This window comes from Sciurus vulgaris, assembly GCF_902686455.1.
Source record: "Sciurus vulgaris genome assembly, chromosome: 10".
Classification (NCBI taxonomy): domain Eukaryota; kingdom Metazoa; phylum Chordata; class Mammalia; order Rodentia; family Sciuridae; genus Sciurus; species Sciurus vulgaris.
In genome coordinates this window covers 94805859-94818023 of record NC_136470.1, presented here as the reverse complement: position 1 = coordinate 94818023, position 12165 = coordinate 94805859, and positions in this window count along the sequence as shown.

Here is a 12165-nt window from a genome sequence, read left to right as displayed (position 1 = left end):
TTTGCTCGATCCTATTCTTTTGTCTTTATACTCAAAATCACTTACCTTCACTTCTGCTACTCTCCTATTCTGTACCTCTACTATGCAATCCTCTTAATTCCATAACAGCCATTTGTAGTTACAGAGACTGATGGTCACAATTTCTGCTCTTGTAGACATCTCTGTAATATTTAAATTACAGTTTCTTTGGCCTATCTTACATATGTTAGATGGGAGGTTTTGTTTTTCTTTTCTTTTGTTTTTTAGATTTCAAGTTGTATCAGGGAGGCATTTGAAACATCAAGATCATTACAGCATTTAGAAATCTGAGTGTACGCCAGTTACTATAAAAGGAACACGAGCAGATGTGAGAGTTTCCAAAATTTTAGAAACAATGTCTTGCCTATAAACATAGCAATGAAAAGTGGTCTAACCAGAGATTTGTTTCCCTAAGGTCATTTCAACCCTTGGCATAAAGTTATTCTTGGCGACTCGCATGAGCACAGTACAGGCCTGACTAATGACACCGATTCTGATGCTGAATAGGAGTGGCGAAGAGGAACCACCTGCAAGCTATTCTTGATTCCATTAGTTAGACATCTAGTCTTGTTTAATGAAGACTTAAAAAAGTAAAATTGGTCTCCTTAGTTGTGCTGCATAAAATGCCCACTGGAAGAAAAATTGAAAACAACAAAATAGAAAATGTATTCAATATGTCAATGTGATCATGAGATAATGTAATGGGAGATGGGATCTTTACAAGTACAATTGTCCTTACAAGATGTGATTCTATGGACCAGGGCATAAAAAGTGACTGCCATTAGCTTGCTAAATGCGACAACAGGATGCTAACCTTCATCTGCACATCACGGGTGGCTTTGATACATGACTCTGGCACACAGATGTCAGGCAAATTATGCCTTTTAGGTGTGGCCCAGGCCCTTTCTAAATTCCATGGAAATGTGGGCTGATTTTTCCATTCCAAATTGGCTAGGGCAAAGCACGGAGGATTCTGAAGGAGGCTTCTTTGCAAGAAGAGTGTGTCTCTCACGATTTAATTTCCATAGCAATTTAAGGAAATGATGTGGAGGCGGGGACAGGCAGCGAGATGGTAGAATAATTGCTCAGATCTGACAGGGTGTGAGAGAGCTGAACAGTCTCATGTGCATAATATTAACCTCCACACATTTCCAAAATGGCCTCTTTATTCAGCAAAAAACATTCTCAACATCTTTGAATAGTTATTTTGAAACTGAGTGGCATCGTGACAGGTCAGAAAATGCCACGGGGCATAGCAATATATATATTTTCAAACCCAACCTGAAGTTCCTTGTACAATCAAGTAAGGGGGTTTAAATATATATACTGACATCTCTCAAAGATTATAAATTTTTGGTTCCTTCTGATTTTTATTTTATTAGAAATTTAAGGTGACAATTGTCAAAATGAAATCAGATTATGACTATCCTCTGGGATCATTTTTTTTTATACTAAAACATGAAAATCAAGCATGTAAAATATGGCAAAAATCTGGTTGTTAGAATTCAGCCTTCTATAAACTAGTCTGCATTTATGAAGATGGGTGTATGAATTTGCACAAGAAATACAAAGTAGAAAATATTTCCAAAAATAACCATGGCACTGGGTGAAGTAGTCACTGTAGCATTAACTTTGAACTCAAACATATGGGCATGTTGGCCCCAGTTGGATTTCTTTCTTTCTTTTTTATTGTTTTTTATATCAGGGATTATTGAAGCCAGGGATGTTTAACCACTGAGCCACATCCCCAGATCTTTTCTTTTAATTAATCTATTTTTTTGAGACAGTGTCTAAGTAAGTTGCTTAGGGCCTTGCTAAGTTGCTGAGGCTGGCTTTGAACTTGTAAGGCAGAAAGCTACCTCAGCCTTCCATGCTGCCATTGATAATTGGGTGAAAGACTTCTTCCTGGAATGTCTACTTCCTAATTTGTATCAGCAGTAATAATTCTACTACTTAGGATTACCATGAACCCTATATCAATGTAGGTATGGCTACTGTTACTGGGCCAGATTATAGAAAGCTCTCAGTAAATGCTTGTGATTGTTTATTATCATTCATAAACAGCCACATAAATTTCTTCATTCTGTCAACTTGGCACAACTGGATAACAACATTATGATTTACTAAATGGATCCCATTTTGATCATATTCTCTTGATTATTAAAAAAAAGTTTTTGTCAACTTTAGGTGAAACAATGTTAACCTAATTATAATTTTTGGTTAACTGGACATGTTTACTGATTCTGACGTCTGAGTGCTGTAAACACAACCTGAGCTCTTCTGAGAAAAGTAGCTTAAAACTTAACTTCAAAATTGAACATGAAAAAAGACACTAAACACATTATCAAATGCATATTGATTAATAAGTCAAAGGAATTTTTAAAAGCAGATTCTCAGAAATAGACCTAAAAGAAGATAAACTTTTAGAGGGAATAGCACTTTTTAAATTTGGGTGGATGAAGGAGAGAGAAAACTAAGCTCCATTAGGATTACTCTACTCCTCTAGTAAACACTACAGGGCTCTCCAATAGCATATGAAAAAATATCCAAAATTGGTACCTGGATGTCCCACTGTTTCCATCATTTTGACCCATTGGTCCATCTAGCTCAAGCCTCCACACATCTTTAATATATACCAACATGACACTAAAGCAAAGCTTCTTACTTTACACACATCACAATTTAAGACCTCTGTGAATACAAACACTGTGTTTCAGAATTTTTCAGGATCTTTCAGTCTCGTCATCTCCATATGTCTGAATCATGTAAATTTCTAAAATATCAGTGCAAATGCCACCTTTTCCACAAATCCACCCCCTCAATTCACATCCTTTCCCTAAATTGTTAAACGAATACCCCTTTCTTTTTTAATGGATTATGGTTAGAGATATCTCTTTTCCTTGTGTTTTTTTTTGTTGTTGTTTTTGTTTTTGTTTTTTTTTTTTTTTTTGTCTGTGTGTTCCTATTAGATTAGGAATCCCTTAAAAACAGGAACTGTGTGACTCATCTTGGTGTGAACAGGCAGAGAAATTAAGTTGAAAGGTACAGCTCTTAGAGAAAGACCTTGCAACTTGACATATGTCATTTCCTTGAACACTATGTGACCTTGAACAAAATGTGTCTTTTCTCTTAGCCTTAAGTTCTCTACATCAAACAATGAATAATTTTTAAATGAGCAAATTAAACTATTTGATTATATAAAACAATTAAAGTACTATTGCTTATGCTCTGACTGTTCACAAAAAATGCTTTTCAGAAAACCAAAGAGAAAATTTGAAAACAGTCTGCAATGAGGCAAAGAGCTTCCAAGGAGCAGAAAGGAAATCTTAAGCTACTGTGGTTCTGGCTCTGTTACGTGATGGCTGTGTGACCTCTGGCAAATCCTTCACCAATGGAGAGCTCGCCTTCCCCTTCCCCAATATCAAATGGGGGAATCCAGAGGTATCATGTTTTTACAACTTTCTTCTACTTGTGATACTAGCAATGGCCCAGTTCAAACTGTAGTCAAGGAACAAGAACCAAGATGCAGACAGAAATGCTCAAGTCTCATCTTGTGCTCAGAGGGCTGTGGTGTAGACTATTCCATAGAAGAGCACATCAAAAGCTCAGGGATCATTTCCATCACTAAGCCTTCCTCAAAGCCACTATCCAGCCCATGGCAGAGTCCCTGCTTCTAATAGGCAACTTCTGTTTGTACTTCTTTTGTGCCACTTGTCACCTTGAGTTTTCATTATCCTACACATCTCTCTTCTCTCACAGACCATGGATTCTTTGAGAACATGAATCATATGTCTTATTATTTTCATTACCATATGCAGCTTCTGACTCAACAACTCTTTCATTATGAGTGAGGGGACTAATGAATGGATGGTGGGAGAGAGGGAGGAGTGAATGGAAAACTCAGAAGAAACAAAAAATACATTAAGACCAAAATAAATAATTTAAAATACATATAGTACCAATGTTTACATGGTTACTTTATTCCTCAGTATGTACATTTGATCTTGTTTAATGGTGAAAACTGCTGTATTTAAATTTGGTTTAGCATTGTGTTTCCCTGTCTCAATGCTGGGATGCTGTGAGGTAAAAGAAGAAAAGGGTCCTATCTTCTGCTGCACCATCAGCTGGCCCTTTCCAATCACGAGTATCTAACTACAAGCTAATTTTGCTATCTTGCTTTCTGATACTTTTATTTTTAGACTTTTGCAATAATGAACATTGATCTTTCCATTTAAGAAAGTGTTTTGTTTATCACACCACTTAAAGAGTCTTGCTAATGGCTTATCAGTATAAACTAAACTACAAACAATTGCCCAACAACAGTGGAAGAATTGTCTCAGTATATTGGGATAGGAAGGTGACAACTGCATAAACTGTAGGTAACTTAGTACCAAATGCCAAAATAAATTCAGTTAAAAAATAAATAAACAAATCTGCATAGCTAGCTAAATTCTTGTAAACAGACAATGCCTGACAAATAAACTAGTAGATGACATACATTGAAAGTTACATCTGCAAGATGCCACTCATTTTAATGAACTGATGAGTACTACTATCAAGTAGCATGTTTTAAAAGTAGTTACAAAGGTAATTACCCTTGGGAATAAAAGACTAAAGAGAAGCAAAACTTTACCTGTTTATCCAACACTTTGGCTGTGAAAACAGTTCTTAATGAGAGTACCTTGACAACTTAACAATTGCCGTTAATGTTAAACATTTTTTAAAACATCAGTTGTTAAAAATGTATAATTACACCAGATTTCCTATGCAACAGGCACTATTTTAATCATCTTATCTGTATTAACTCAATTAGTTCTCACAATTCCCTAAAACATAGGTCATTTTAAGTATAAGGAAATCGATGCCCAAAGAGGAAACTTACTGCACATGGCTAAGAAACTGTGGAGCTGTTAGTAATAAGCCCTGCTATTCATTGAAAAGGTGGGTGAGTTTCCATTACCAGTCTAGGCTCCACGGACTGTATACTGTGCCCTGCTAGGCAGATTCCCCTCTTCCTGCAATACAGGACACAGGCTTTCTTTCCACACTCCTGTTTACACCCGCTCAAAGATTCTTAATGTGTACTGATAACAAAGTGTTCCACAGGGGACCCGGCAGGGTATTTACATTCTCCAGAAAATATACTTGTACATACTAATAGATTTAAATACTAATAAGGTAGGAAAGAATATCTATTCTTGTCCAAAGAGAGAGAAAATTCCCAGGGCTTCTGAAGTCATATGCACAGTCTGGTCCCCTTTGCCTTGGCATTCAGTTGACTTAGCACTCCAGCCATCACTGTGTCACACTCTGTAATAGGGGAACAAGATTATAATAAAAAATGCAATCTGTTATTAAGAGAAGATTATTACTATGATCAGTTGCATTATCAGGTATTGGGTTTATTAGCAGATGCCTCTGTGTAGCCCACAAGTGGATACATGAGGTCATCATGGGGCCATTGCAAAAATGATTCATGACGTTTTTCTCAAGATATTCCTAAACCCTGAAAGGTTTGATTAATTTACCAAAAGAATCCACAGCTCATTTTAAAGGGCATTTAGACAAAACACTATTTGACTCAAGTACTTATGGTAACCAAGACTCCTTGATGTCTTTTTCCAATAAACTCCCCTACCTTCATACATTTCAAAAAATAGCTATATTGGTGAATTAACAAAGAACCTTTAGTATGGTGAGGACATATTTAGTAACTTGCATAATATTATACAGCTGTATTTTGGACTGAAAAAATGATGAAAATGTTTCCTATACTGGCATCAAATACTTCATTTGTTCCATTTCACTTTGGTAGTGCTTTGAAAGCCTCTTGAAATTTGGGGCACTCACTTGAAACTGATTTGATTATGGGATACACAGTTAATTGGTTTCTGCATTTGAATTAATTGCATACATGTTCAAAGAATTTTTAAAGAGGATTGTGCTCAGTTTAAATTGATGCCATGGGAGACATCACAATCTTGTGTATGAACAACAATATTATATTTCTAAGATGGGTTTCTTTCCTTCAGAACCTTTTGATCTGCAAACCTGTGATGATTTTTGCTTCTTAGTATGACTTCCAGCCAGGTAAAATCATCACACATATTTTGTAATACAGGTTTCTTTGGCGATTCATTGACTAATCATCAGTAGTTTGTTGAAAACTGGAGTGAAATAGTTATGAAATAACTTATTTTCTCAAGCTAACAACATTTGAGCTACTATTCTTAATTAAATAATTATGGTATCATGCTCTAATAACACAGTTGTAGGGTGATCCTCAAGAAATTGTTGTACAAATTATTTCATTCAGTTCCCAAGGATAATGCATATGACTTAGACATAGAAGGATTTATGATATATATTTTATAGATGAAGAAACTGAGGATTTTAGAAGTCAAAGAGCTTACCTATGACCATATATTAGTCAGTGGTTAAAGTTGTATTCTAAAGTAATAATAGGTGTGGATGATTATAAGATCATTATAAGATCATAGTTCCACCTATTCATGGGTCCTGAAGAAAGAACACTACTTGTACAGATTCATAACATTCTTTTTCAGGGTTTGAAAACACTATGTGCTAAGACTGTTACTCAGATGTAATTCAGTTACTAGTTAGTGGACCTGGTTGCTGTCCATTTGTTGCCTCTCAACTTAAATTTTATCTTTTATTACTTTAGTGCTAGTTTCATAAGGATCTGAATATATGATTTACATGTCCCAGGTCATTCATTCATTCATCCAAAAAAACTACATTCTAAGCAACTCTGCAATGAGTGTTATGCTAGATGTGAGAGATACAGTGGTGAGCAACAGTGACTCAATCCATGAGCTCAAGGAGCCTGAAGCTATGGAACAGTCATTAAGTAAGAAATTAGTAAGAATATCTGATGAGAATTTTAAGAGATCATTATCCAGAAGCTGTGAGGTCTAACTCAGGTATTGGCTGGGAAATTTCTTCCTAGGAAAGTTGAGGCATGAAGAATGAGTAGGAATTGCATAGTTTAAAAAGAAAAGGGAAAAATATTTCATTATTGGTTCTATTTTATTGCATTTTGTGAAAGAAAATATATTTTATGATAATTGTGTTTATAAATTTAGGAATTTTTAACAGGCTCAGAATGTACTATTGTGAATGTCAAGGGTGTATTTTATCCTGAACTTTCTCTGCATTAGTTTGAACATGATGCACCTACAAAGTCATAGATTTGACTTCATTGTTTGATGATGCTTTTCCTGTCCATGCCTACAGTCTGCAGTCACAACTCCGTCATAAAGATGAAAGAATGCTTAGGAGAATGTGGACAGAGCACTGAAATTTCATTGCTTATGAAGGAAAAATTTTGGAGTTCAGATGCTACTGACATCATATACTTTTCTGTTTGCCTTAAATTAAAGACATCAGCTTATTACACAGTTTGTATACATAATATAAAAATATAGTCACAGTCATAATTTTTTTAGCTATTGGAGCAAAGAATTCATGTTAATGTGTATTGCTTCTTATAAACATTCTAAGTTTTTCAAAGTGTCACTAAGAATTTTTGCAAGATTTGCACTATATGTGCCTGAATATTCAGTAGTTATAGTACTATATTTTACATAACATCTGTTGGAAATATAATTATGTGGCACAGTACAATTCTAATTGATAGCATATTTTATAAAGTCAAATCTAAATTTAAAATTTCTTCTTTTGCATAATGGACAACACCAGCTCAACACCAAGAATTATGCTCAGAGAAAGTAAAGCACAGTTAAAACAAAGCTCAAGCAATATATACAGAATGGGATTCATGTTTTAAATGTACCTCCAAATATTGATATTGTTCAAGTTATTTGATTTGTGAAATCCTAGGAAAAAAACTTTCAAAACATTAACCAATATGTAAAAATCACAGAATTACAAAACCCGGTGTAACACTTTAAAGTCAACTTTCTCATTTAAAAACAAGACTTCAGGTCACATTGCTAGTTAGTATAATGTTGGGATGATTCAAGTACTGTGACTCACTCTCGTTCTCCTAGGCTACCAGCTTTATATTTCATAGAATTCAAAATGTTTCCATCAGGCTTCCAAATCATTTCTTCTGTTCTTTCAATAAATGTCTATGTTTATACAATATGTATATAAAAATGGAAAAGATCACTTAATAACTGAAGGAAACTCAAACCATGTTGACTAGTGCTTTTGACTTTTGTGGGTATTCACAAGATTTCTGAATAGTTTGAGACTCATTGAAAAGACATCCATGACCCATTGTTGAGGAACAGGCATTTAGTTAAACAGATGGGAAGTCAAAAGTATCAACGCTCTTGATTAGTCTAGCTAGGTAGCTCTTATTTATATATTATGTATCTAGTCATGTATCTAAAAATCTACCCATCTTTCCATGTGTTCCTGTAAGAAGTATGTTACTATATATATGTATACACACATATATATACACAAACACACACACATATATATACATGAACACACATATATATTCACATATATGTATATATATGTATATATATATATATATTTCCTATCTATAAGGAAGTTGAACTTATTGTATTGCTATGAAGAGAGAGGTGGTTTTTGTTGTTTATATTGAGTAATTAAGCCATGTATTGTGCTGAGTGTCATTTTCACAACTTTTTTTTCTATTTTATTTTATTTCGCATACCATATTTCAGTAAGCTATGCAGTTCAAGTGGAGGTAACTCTTAATCAAACTATTCAGAATCTGTGCAAGGCAGATTATAATTGTCTTTGTTCATAATTGTCTTGTTACAACTGTTACTAGACCAAGCTCAGCCTGAAAGTGAACATGCAAAAATAAACATAAAGAACGCAAGATAAAATGGCAAGATGTCTTGCATGAGAATGGGAAGAATCCGTGGGACTGTGTTGGCAGCACTATTCCTAGGAGACATTTCAGGTAGGAGAGTAGAGTGCTGACCAGTAACAAGGATGCAGGAGTAGGCCAGTCATGAGGCTGAACAAAAGCAAAATTCCTGTCTGGGATATAGGCTCAGGGTATACATGTAGTAGACTCTGGGCTTTAGGAAAATATAACAAGTCCTCAATGAGAAATTACAAATAAAACTTCAGTTACTAGAATGCAGTATAAGAACAAGAATTAAAGGGGAGGTGAGCTAAGGTTAAAGAGAACAGACAGGTTCCTGGCAGTGTTGCTGCTGCCTAAGCTCCCTAACCCAAAGCACATCATACACTCAGGAGGGATTTAGTTGCTCTGCTCTCACTACTTTGCATCTAAATCAAACTGCCAAATGATGCCACCTATTCCTAAATCTATCTCCATTTTACATCCAAGTAAATCATGTGAATGCATTCTCATCCAGGATTACTTTTTATTTAATCACAATTCATTTATATCTTTCTTTAGATTTTTATAGATCCCTTTTCTGTTTCAGATCTAATCATAGTCACCATCTAAAAACACCAATGTGAAAACTGGTTGCAAACTTATCCCATTCCTTATTTTGTGAATGGAATTTTCTTTACCTTGACAAATTATTTGATAGATTAAATTTGGTAACTGTTCTGGCATAAAAAACCAAGAACAACTGATACATTTAAATTGGTGACCTGATGTATTATGTCCACTGACCATGACCTCAACAAACACCTCAATGACATAAGCCTTTAAGCAAATGATTTAATCACAGTATCATTTTCTTATGATGCAAATGAGAAAGAAAGAAAAACACACAGGAAATGGGAAGCCATCTTTCTTGGATTTCAAAACATCCCTTAATATGGCTAAATTGCATTTCAAATTCATACACTGAGTGAAGGGCACTAAACTGTAGAAGTGATTCCTAGGGCAAGTTGCTCATGCAAAATAATAATAAGACATTTTCCCAAAGAATTCAAAGCAATTTTCTTACTGAATATAGCTAAACCATTTGAGAGGTGTAAAAAATGAATATAAGCATTCTTCTTATATAAGTAGAAAGATTAAATACACAAGGTGCTTATATAGTAAGAATTCTACATTTAGATAAATACATGAATCTAAATCAATCTAAAATATAACATTCAGATCAAGTTCCAAATATTTCAGCGCTTGCTTCTGTAGAACATATACAAATTCCAAATATTTTATAAGGCTGACTCAATTATAAACCATTGGATCACACTGCCTATCAGAAACAAAATATTTCTTTTCATGCTATTGCTCAGATGCAATGTGAAGGGTTCAAAGACAATATTCATTCAGAATGAAAGAAACATAATATGTTCAAATTAAGATATGTCATTTTTCTTACTGAATTAAAAATATGTTTTAAATTATAGCAATGATAGTAAGAACATGAAAAATATGTGTAGTTCTGAATAAATTTCAATTAACCAACTTTTTCAAAAAGCAAGCTTCTTAAGGAGTCCACCATGTTTGTTACCATGAGTTTACTTCAGAATGTAACCTCAAAAAAGCATGTGGACATGGATCTAAATAGAAAGGTGAGACCAGAAAGGTATTTCCTAATACTAGAAGTTTGGTTTTACATCCATGTAATTAAACTTTGTTAAAGTACTAAACAATTTTGAAAACTATAATAATAGAACCTAATAATAACAAAACAAGGTATACAATAACATGTGCATGAGTTATGGTTCTTAGGTTGTGAGCAACAAAACAGAATGTTTCTTACATAAGCCAATGGATATAGAGCATAAGAAGCAGGATAGGAAGGAAGCAGAAGAGCAGCTAAGGAATCAGATCAGAAGAGGCTCTTTGGGGAATCCAAAAAGTGGGAGCTAATTGTCAGCCTCATCTGTTTACCATGATAGGAATTAAATCATTTTGAGTCAGTATATTCAAAATTAAAGTGTCCAGAGAGAGTAAAATCAATCCAGTATATTATGGGCAAAAGACTAATTAAAAAAAAAAAAAAAAAAGACTGGTAGAGTGCTTGCCAAGCACATGTGAGGCACTGGGTTTGATTCTCTGCACCACATAAATAAATAAAGGCATTGTGACCATCTCCAGTTAAAAATATTTAAAAAAAAGAAAAGATTGGGAAAAATAACAAAACCCTAATAGGGTAATTAATATAATATATTTGCTTTGTTTCTCATGTTTTTGTATTTTTCAAGTTAGATGCATTGGGAATTACTTTGTTTTTAGAAATTAACTTTAATTTATGTAAAAAGAATGGTTTCATGAACAAAGCAAAGATAATTGGCTTAGGCAGGAACTGAGTTTGTTACTTTTTTCACCCCCTTAAAACTCATAAATATAACATATTCCAGGGATGTGGAAACCAGTGTTATGAATATTCCTTTGTCTAAATTCATACTACCTTAAATGTTCCCAATGCTTTGCTCTTTCTCTTATATGTTCTCAGGCAGTTCTCTTTTTTTCCTTTTTTTTAATGCACAATTGAAAATAGGATGTTTTGTTTTGCAACCACATGTGAACTTTTGGTTTAAAAGTTTTACTACTAAGTTGAGACACAATAAAGTACAGCTGTTTTCACCTTTCAGACATACTTTTGTTAACTCCAACAAATTACTAGACTATTTTGTTAAAATGATTTTATTTCTAATTAATTATGGATAGCCTTAAAATAATGATACTCTTTTTTTCAGTTTTAATTTTTGAGTTGACAACTTCTGATACGTTTGCCTTTTCCATTAACCGTGGAACAGAGCAGTCAACTCAAAAACAAATTCATAAGGAATTTGACAGGATTTGAAAACTGTTTTTGAAGTTTATTAGAAAGGAATCTCTTAAGCCAGGATCATAGCCCCAGGTGATTCTGAGAAAGATGAGTAGGCTGCAAGAAATACTGCCAGAGAAGTAATAAAAGCGTTGTTTTTCTGTCCTTTGAAGGATTGGAATGAAAGAAGGAAAAATATTTGCCAGATATAAACAATTGGAATTGATCTACATGGAACATTTTTAGAATCTACTTTTCATCTTTTAGGCCTAATGAATTTTCTCAGTCATGAAAGTGATATAGCAATAGCCATCACTTAAGATTTTTAAAATTGAACTGCTGTGCATTTTAGTCATTATGAATTCTCTGATTATAATTTTTAAACATGAAAATTCCTTATGGTGTTAATCAAGTATGGTAGCATGATAAAAGTATCACAAGACCAGTCCAAATAATTTTATTCTTG